The sequence below is a fragment of the Phyllostomus hastatus genome, unplaced genomic scaffold (genome assembly GCF_019186645.2).
Source record: "Phyllostomus hastatus isolate PE091 unplaced genomic scaffold, TTU_PhHast_1.1 phas_scaffold_1674, whole genome shotgun sequence".
NCBI lineage: Eukaryota > Metazoa > Chordata > Mammalia > Chiroptera > Phyllostomidae > Phyllostomus > Phyllostomus hastatus.
Window position 1 is genome coordinate 11816755 of NW_025334011.1, and position 9134 is coordinate 11825888.

Here is a 9134-nt window from a genome sequence, read left to right on the forward strand (position 1 = left end):
AAACTGGTGCTTCCAAGTTTCAATTCCAAAGAACCGTTTTCTAAGAGCAAAGTTTCCTTTAAATAAAAAATCATGATAGAGTATTAGCCTAATTATTAAACCCGAGGCAGGTGGCAGCCGAACAGGACTGGCTTGGACCACAGGCTACAAACTGTTGAGAAGAACAGATAAGGCAGAAAGGATCTACTTCTTAAGAAGCATTGTCAAAATGGGAGGAAGGACTGTATATTTCAAAGTTTCTAAGAGAGTAAATCTTAAAAGTTCTCATCACAAGAAAAAAAACTTGCAATTATATGTGATGATGGATGCTAACTAGACTTATTATGGTGATCATTGTGCAATGTATAGAAAGATCAGATTATTATGTTATGCACCTGAAACTAATATAATGTCGTATGTCATTATACCTCAATTAAAAAATTAAGAGGGCTTCGAAGGGGGCAGGGAGGAAGAGAGAAAGAAAGTGCAGAGCAGCCCTGGAGGGAAACGGACACAGACACGCTCTGGAAACCCGGGGAAGGTACAGACACAGAGGGTCATGTGCACAGAGGAGGAGCTGGAGGAAGGGCTCACAGAAGTTAACAGAAAGAATAGCAAGGGGGAAACCTACCCATGTCACAGAGAGGGCTGGAGAGTGGGGGAAAGCAATTAAACACCAGTGACAGATGGAGATAAGGGCATCCAAGGCAAAGTGTCCATAAGACACTTGAAACCGAGGGCTGCCAGGAGGTGACTGGGTGAGCAGCAACAGACCAGGAGCAGGAAGGGCAGCATGTCAGAGGCAAAACAAAGGGTCTCAGAAGGAGCAGGAAGCTGCCAAAGCGAGGGGGCAGGAGGAGTGCTGTTAGGGTATGTGTAAGGAACAGGACAAGGGCGGCACAAGGAGCATCGGAGGAGCCCTGAAGCATAGGAGAGCTCTCTCTAGCGCACCCCCAAAGCTCATCACCTTCCTCTTCCTACCGGGAGATGGCTGTTGTTTCTAACCTCCTAGGAGCACGATGTTGAGGGGACAGCCCGGTCACCATTACCGAGGGGTGGGGGCTCACATTTCAACAGTCCCCCTGATGGAAAAGACAAGACTGGTTAACTTCTTTGCCATCCACCAGGAACTGTGTAGCACTCCAAACCATTAATCAGGAATAAACACTTTGATAAAACAAATGTGAGGTCATCTTCGGATAGGAGCTGGACTGGATACTGGGCCCAACAGCCACTGCTGGGCCTGTGTGCGTGCCCGTGTGTATGAGTGTGTGATGGGAAGGAAGGGTCCGTGTGTTGTTAGAAAGCTGGCAGTTGCACTGGAGAGTCAAGACTTACAAACATACCATGATCAATGAATCAGTAAAATGTGCAGAGAAGTGTAACAAGAAACAGGAAGTTATCTCAGGGGAAGAGCCCAGCGAGGACTGCTGTACTCGGCACTCACATTGAGGCCTCAGTGAGCAGGTGACTCAATCTCTCCAGCTTTGTGTAAGTTGATCCTTCTAAGACTGGGGCTCTGTTTTGAGTCAGGGCACTTTCATTCTAGTCCTGACCCAGTCAAGGTGCTCAGCTGCCGAGCCTCAGTTTCCTCTTCTGCACAGCAGAGCCCCCAGGCCATCAGCCCTGAGAGCCTAACAGAGCTCTCGAGAGTCTCCAATGGAATGGCAGTAAAACCAGCTGAAAGCTGAAACACTGTGAAAATCTAATATTACTGTGCAAAACAGACAAAGTAAAAGATACGTGAAGGTATAAGTGGAGCCCAGAAGAGATTAAAGGGTTTAAAATTGTGGATCTAACTCAGCAGCTCTGAATAGCTGGGGATCTGAAACAACAGCACTTCCCAGTACAAGAGCCCCTAAGAATAAGGTGAGATTCAGAGTCAGAGGGTGCTGTTCATGTCCAAGTGATTACGGTTTATTTTATATCCTCTTCTAGAACCAAGGGACTTCAGCTGACTGAATCCCAATAAGTGGTTGTGATTTACGCTGCAGCTTCTAGAGAGCATTTATTCACCTTCACTCACACTAACCGGGAGGGCAAAATGCCTTCGAGTGCTGAGCGAGAGTTTGGGGACAGGGAGGCTGAGGGAGAGACAGGGGTCTCCATGCAAACACAGGGCTCCTCTTTTTAGTACAGATGCTCACAATTTGAGAAAATGCCTCTTCTGTCTTCCTGTGCCCAGACTCTCCTTATTGATTTTTATTGGCACATGAACTTGTTACTCAGGCTTCATGTGAGCTGACACGATTACAACACCAACAACATTACAAAAAAGGTGCCTGAAGAGGTGATTTCACAAAATGGGGCTGCCTCTACAACAGCCCTCATATGGTAACTGTTTCTGTCTGTTGGGTTATAAGCTGTGAGTCCATCTGGGGCTGGGCCCAAGCCCTTACTCATCTTCATAGTTCTTCAGGCCTGCAGCACTGTAAACACTCAACAGATTTGTTGAATTAAATCAAGAGCCAAACCGCCTTGGGTAAGTGTAAACTGCTTGGAAACATAGGTTTTTCTCATGGACAAGATAAGGGGTATGGGGTACATTTTAATACTTAGCTCTGACAAATGCAAGGTAACCTAACATCTAGACATACATTGTAACTTTCATATGTTTCATGAAATATGTGTATAACTAAACCTGATATATGGCAATTAACCTCATATGGCAATTAACCCCCCCCCCCCCACACACACACACACAATATGAGACCCATTCCTTTGGTAGTCAATGAACTACAAAAGCAGCCTAGGCTTTAAGTATAGGAAAACTATACATGCTAGTTACCCTTAAAAATTTATTCAGGAAAAATGTTAATTCTGACATTTATTCTTAAACCTTCTCCCCTGACTGACTATATCCGGAATAACATTGACATAGCAGAAACAAATAAAACTATTTACAACAGCTACAGTTTAACAAAGGCGTCTGGATTTTCACCTTCCTTGGTTCCTGCATAAAAGCAGCAAATGTAAGTACAGTTGCCCCAGCAGCTGGCAAGTTCTCTCCCATCTGCGAAGAGGTTGTGGAGCAGCTGGGGAATGCAAGACGCCTTTGAACAAGCTGCCTGTTCACCTCCCCACAATGGAAGCACAGCCGGGCAGGTCTGGTACACGCCCTGCAGCTGCTTCCTTCTTCCCAGTCCCAGCGCAACAAGTAGCTACAATGAGTGAGATGCCCCTAACCCTTTGCATGCATGCACGTGAGTACGTGCACGCAGCTTATTTTCCAGTGTGGGAGAAAGCTGCATTTTGTATCCAAGTGTAAAACCTCTATAAGGCTTTAAATGGCAATCCCTCCCAGTGCTTCAGTACTTTCCACTTCTTGGTGAAAACTTTCACGATAGGGTGTTGATTAAGGCCATTATAAGGTTTGCAGTACTTTAGCCCATGATTGTTTAAAAGAGAAATGCAAAAGTAAAATCAAGAACTACAAAATACCAGTGGAAAAGGTCTTTCAAGAACAACTTGACATATCGTAAGAAACCATTTCTCCACCTGTATTTGCTAAATGGAAAAGCTTCCAAGTTTTGTTAACACATGAAAGAGCTATACTGGTTATTTACTAGTTGTTTAGCTTAACTGAACATATGTGTCTTTATGTCACCTTCCAAAAGTGAGTTTAGCAATTTTCAGATCACACACAGTTTACTGTATTTGAGCAAATGTTTCTCAAATGCTATCTCAAACTCTCCTACCTTTGCTGTCAGTTTGGTGGCTCACCTTTAAACCAAGGAGACTGTGCCCACACAGGTTTCACAGGAGTAAATAACAGTGAGTGACTGAGCAAAGAGAACACTCGCTTCCTTTTCTCTGGTTTGTTTGGTTTGGGTTTTTTTTTTTTAAGTCCTGTCATCTTGATCATTAGAATACTGTCTCCAAATTTAAAGGAAAGAGCAATGGCTGCAAGGCTGGCCACAAAATGACACAGAGGTACAACTCAGAGGGAATCCCCACAGTTCTGAGCCTCTGGTACATTCCTTGGGCAACTAAACAAAGTTTTCCATCTGTGCTAAGCTCCCCCCACCACTACTACCACCACTTGCTGACAAAGAATGACCATGTGCACCACACTGCCGTGTTAACCAGGAAAAACAGGGAGGTCAGGGCAGGGGTCAACCATGTAACCATGTTACCTTTTTGGCTGAGGGAAGGGAAGAAAAGGATTCTGTTCTTAAACATCGTGGTCATTAGTTAATGTGTTGAGCAGCGACATAATTTGAAAACAGAAAGTATTTTATCATTTGTCTTAGAAGAGCTAAGTGAAGCTTAGATTGGAGAAGCAGCGTGCCCAACATGACTGAGCTATAAATGGTGCTGGAGCCATTTGTCGCTGGCCATTCAGACTTCAGAAGCTTGCCCTTAAGCACCACGCCTTGTCACTTCCACAACTGATGACACTGCACTAGGACATTCCGAGTCACAGACTGTTATTCCAGACTCTCAAACATCTTTCCCTACGGAAATCCATCTTAAGTATATGCAGGACAATGCCAACGTCCCATATCATAAACTTGAGCTCAACAATGGATACAGGTGTGTGAATAACACCATGTTCTTAGAGGCTTACAAAGAGGTTTAATTCATCAGGTAATTAAGGTTAGCCATGTGTCCAGGGCAGACTTCACTTAATTTTAAGCACATATGAGGAGGGGGCAAAGTCACACAGCTCTCAACAGGGTAAGAAATCCAGTTCTCTGCTGCAGGGAAGGACACAGAGCTCAGTGCTGTAGAGTTCCTGACCCCAGGCCCACCTGCCTGAGACACTGCATAAAGCAAAGGACAGCTATTTCTGACTCTCTCTGGTGTTGTCAGGTAGTTCTAAGGGTTTTAATTGTCTTCATATACCCTAAGCATTAAGCTAAGATTGGCTGAGGTGCTGGCCCTACCAAAAGTCAGCAAGATGTGGAAAGTTGACTGAACCCTAATGCCTAACCTGCTCTGCTGAACCCAGGGTGGCAGCAGATACCCTGCCTCTTCAATCAGCAATCCACAAAAAACCCTTCAGGAACAGCCTCTGGCAAAGACTGCGGGGAGCAAATGTGTACTTTGGAGGAGGACAGACTCTGAGTCCTGTATCATCTTTAAGCTTCAATTTCCTTATCTGTAACAAAAAGAACCTCTTCGGAGGAGGCTGTGAGGTTTAAAGAAGGAAGGTGAAGATCCTTCCAAAGTGTGCTTGTAAGATCCTCTCCTACAATAGGCTCTTCAGAAAAACCAGTTTCTGCACTTTCCCTACTACGTGAGCAGGGAGTGGCCACAGATAAGAAAACAAACGAATTCTCTCCATTGATTGCTAAGGGATAAGGTTTCACACCAGAGAACAGGCCCCCGGGTTTCCCTCCAGCAGCTCCTCCTCCTCTGCCCGTCTGGCGCGTCTGGCGAGTGGTGGACAGGCTGCCCCTGCCTTTTCAGTGCAGTTCTTGTGCAGGTGCTGGGGTTTGTACAGTTACCCCAAACTCATGAAAAACAAGGGCTCTCTTAATTTCCCCTACTGTCCTGTCCCCTTCTGGGGAGGTCCAATGGCAATAAACTGTTACCGTGACAGCTGAAACGTCTGCGCCAGACGCGCTGAACCCCGCACCTGACCCAGATTGCGGCCTGGACTGGAGCCTCCCGGCCCACTGTAATGCAATTACCGCCTTAGGGAGCTCCGCTCAAGGTGCCGGGGCACTAAGCACTCCCTGGAGCCCGCCGGCGTCTAGAATCTGCAGGGAGGGGCGTAGACAGCTAGCCCGCTGGAAGCCAGGCGCTGGGAGTTCAAAGCTGCGCTGCACCCCCCACCCCTTCCCCCGAGGCACGACCCTGGGACCTGGAGGAGAGGCACTGGGCCAGGGCCATTCGCCCGGAAAAGAGACAAGCAATGTCGCAGTTCTGAACACAGGAGTGCCCCTCCCGGGCCGCCCCCTTTCCCGCCCCTCCTCCCCACGTAACGGGCAGCGGGGCTAACTTCCCGAAACTCGCCAGAGGGAAATCCTGACCCGGCCAGCACCTCCCGGCCGCGAGCGGAAGTGGGTGGAAGGAGTGGCCGTGCAGCGCCTTTGTTATCAAGCTTGGGGACCCTGCGGGCCTCTGGGAGCACCCAGCCGCCGCGTCCCGGGAATCCGCCGCCCCCTCCCTGCCGGACCAGGTGAAACCCACCCCACTTCTGGTCCCGGAGAGACGCACACACCCTCGTGTCCTAGAGTCCACAGCTTCAGCCCTACGCTGCGTCCCCTGCCCCTGGGCTACGGCGCAGAGAGACCGTTCTCACCTTCCCGAGCTTTCCCCAGACCTCCTCTGGGCAGAAGCGCCGCTTCCCGCCGACAGCGGCTCGCCAGCCCCGACTTCTCAACAGCGCCACCGCCACTCCCCCCCTCCCTTCTCAAAGCAAGGATCGGTCCCGGTCTCCGGGTGATTCACGGGGCTCCTTACCTGGAGGTTCGCACCAGTCCCCTCCCACCGCCGGCCCGCACGGCGATCGGGCGCTGGCGCCCTCTGCCGGGCCACCAGGCGGGAGCGCCCTGGGGACAGCGAGGAGCAGGGCAGAGGGTCGGCAACATGGAGCCCAACCGGGGGCAAGGAACCCCGCGCCTCCCCCCGCAGCTCACCCCTTTTCCTGAGCAGGGGTCAGCGCGCTGAGACCCCTCTGAGCCGACACGCCTGGGCCGGAGCCAGACCCCGGGCGAAGAAGCCCAGAGCTGTCGCCGAGCCCCGGGGCACCCACTTGCGCCCTGAGTCGCCTACTCAGCCCTGCCTCCAGGAGGTGTCCCGAGGAAACCGCGATGACTTGCGTTTGCTCGTCCTGTTTTTAAAACACTAGAAAGGCAGTCACGCTGTGTGCAAACCAAGTTTGTGTCCAGTATCTCAGCAGCCCTCTTCTCGCTAGTGAGAGGCACGGAAGGGAGGGCGGTGGCCTGTCACACTTCCCCTCACCCGGGTCCGAGGACTAGGAAGAGGCTGTAGCGGGGTCCAGGTGCCGTCTCAGCGCCGGGGACTCCCGGGTCCCGGTGGGGCAGAAGTTCTGGCTCGGGGCTAGAGGCCGGGCGGGCGTGTCGCTCTCCCGCGGGGAGGAGTGGCTGGCCGGGTGACTCTCTCTCTCACCCGAGGAAACGTGTTGCCAGCAGCTTACCCTGCCGCTTCCCACCCCCGCCTCCCCAGGCCCGCCCCCCGGTCCTGACTAAACTTTAGAGGAGCCCAGTCTGGGGATGGGGGGCGGGGGACCTACGCGTCCCACCACGGAGCTCGTCCACACTCGCACCCCAACTCCGCGACCCCACTCACTCCGCTCCCGCCTGAAGAGCCAGATCCCCAAAGGCCTCCCGAGCCCACCTGCCGGGCCGGCCGCGAGCACAAAGTTGTCCGCGGTAACGAGAGTGACAGCTACACCGCAGGCGGACCCTCGCGTGGGGCTTCGGCGACGGCGGCACCTCTTGGCGAGTGGCCTGGGCGAGTCTGCCCTGGCCCTGTCGCCGCAGCTGCGGGAGCTGAACAAGTTGCGAGGCTGTTCTGGCGGACCGGGGGCCTCCTTCCCCGACTGCGGGCGCACGAGTCCCGGCGCGGCGGGCGGCGCCGGGTATTAATTGTACGGCCCCGGGTGTCGGCCGCGGGGCGCTCTGAGTGGCTCGGACTGAGCGCCAGCCCGGCGGAGCCGGCGCCACCCCTCGGCTCGCGCCCGCGCGCACGCGCCCGGCGGCTCCCGGTTCCCGGACTCGCCGGCTCCCGGGCTCCCCGCTCTCACCCGCGGCCGCCGCTGCTCTGCCTGGAGGGCGGCAGCGCGCCGCTCCGCTTAGAAACTCCGAACCGGCGCGCTGAGTTAACAGCTGGTTCCAGGGATAAAACCCACCAAGGTGGGCGAACTTTGTAGTCCTTCGCGCTCTGGGCCTGTTGTCAAGGAGACCATCGATGCGGTCACGGTAAAAGAAAAGTCACGTCACCCTCCCAACTGCGGGTCCTGACCGGAGACTGTACCCCATCTCAGGGGCGCTTACACGTTAAATCTCGGAATCTCCTAGATTTGTTAAAACACAGAGCGCTGCTAACTACCGCCCCATCCCCCTTGTTCGATCCTTTAATCAAGTCTTCAAGGGCCCTAGAATTTGTGTTTTTAACAAGTTCCCAAGTGATATAGAAACAGTTGTGAAGATTAAATGAGCTAAGGTTTGTGAAGTCCTTGGTAATCTGCTAAGCAGTAGGTAAATTGAAACATGTTAAATCCACTTGTGCTACTTGTCTGTTTCAGGAGTGTTCACATATCATTTCGCTCCAGCTCTTTCTTCTCTTTCCCAGAATGTTAAACTCTTTCATTTTCCCTCTCGATGCGCCAACCTTAAGTATTGTATATGAGCCCCCATCAGAAAAACGAAAGGTGGGTGTATTAGCCTGCTGGGGGCTACATCAAGATCAAGGTATCAGTTTCTTCTGTGGCCTTTGCCTTCCACTTGTAGCTGGCCATCTTCTCCCTGCGTCCTCACAAGGACTTCCCTGCGTGTCTGCGTCCTAATCTCTTCTTGATGCTCAGGTAGGCCCCACCCACATGACCTCATTTTAATTTGACTATCTCTTAAAAGACCCTATCTCCACCTACAGTCACATTCTGGGACTTAGGACTTCAACACGCGAATTTGCGGCCGCCCATAGCCGCAACTCAGACACAACTCAGCCCACAGCAGTGAGCTTCACTGCTCCTAAGGCCCTAGGACAGGAATGGGACTTCCGTCTTCCCTGGTCCCTCCTCCATCACTGTGCTCTCCGCTACAGGCGGAGCTGTGGACCCACGCACAGACAGTTAAGGGATCTGAACTGGGACACTCAAAATCTACCAAACAGCCCTCTCAACTCACTTTATAGTCCTCTGGGAGACAGTAGTACAACACTCCAATTTGTGAAAATGTTAGGAATCTTTTAGGAACTTGGGACCTCTCCCCAGCAAACATTTCAGAACTGGTCTTTTACTCTTTGTTAATCACTAGGTACAGAGTCACCCTTACTTCTATCCTGACTTTGCTGGGGCTCTGCCATCTTCCTGGCACCTGCGTCATCTCTAGAGGCTCCTGAAGGGAGGACTGTGTGGAATAAACACATTAAAGGCTATTCATTCAGCATGCTGTCTCTGAGAGCTCTGGTGGCATTTGCAGCTTAGAGAAGACAGTAAGGAAGTGAGGACAAGGGCTGTT

General features: G+C 51.6%; 1 protein-coding gene across 16 annotated transcripts in view; it reads right to left on the reverse strand.

Annotated features, from left to right (window-relative positions):
• SVIL (supervillin) overlaps positions 1-7577 on the reverse strand; it is a 213380-nt gene extending 205803 nt beyond the window's left edge. For 4 of the 16 annotated variants that reach the window (XM_045858135.1, XM_045858137.1, XM_045858134.1 and 1 more), the window contains exon 1: positions 7291-7575. The gene's annotated coding sequence lies outside the window, so the exon portion shown is untranslated. Of the gene's footprint in view, positions 1-6232; positions 6340-7290 lie in introns of those variants that run through there. The other 12 variants (XM_045858133.1, XM_045858128.1, XM_045858126.1 and 9 more) reach the window with 8 other exon arrangements.
• Between the last annotated feature and the right edge of the window lie 1557 nt (positions 7578-9134).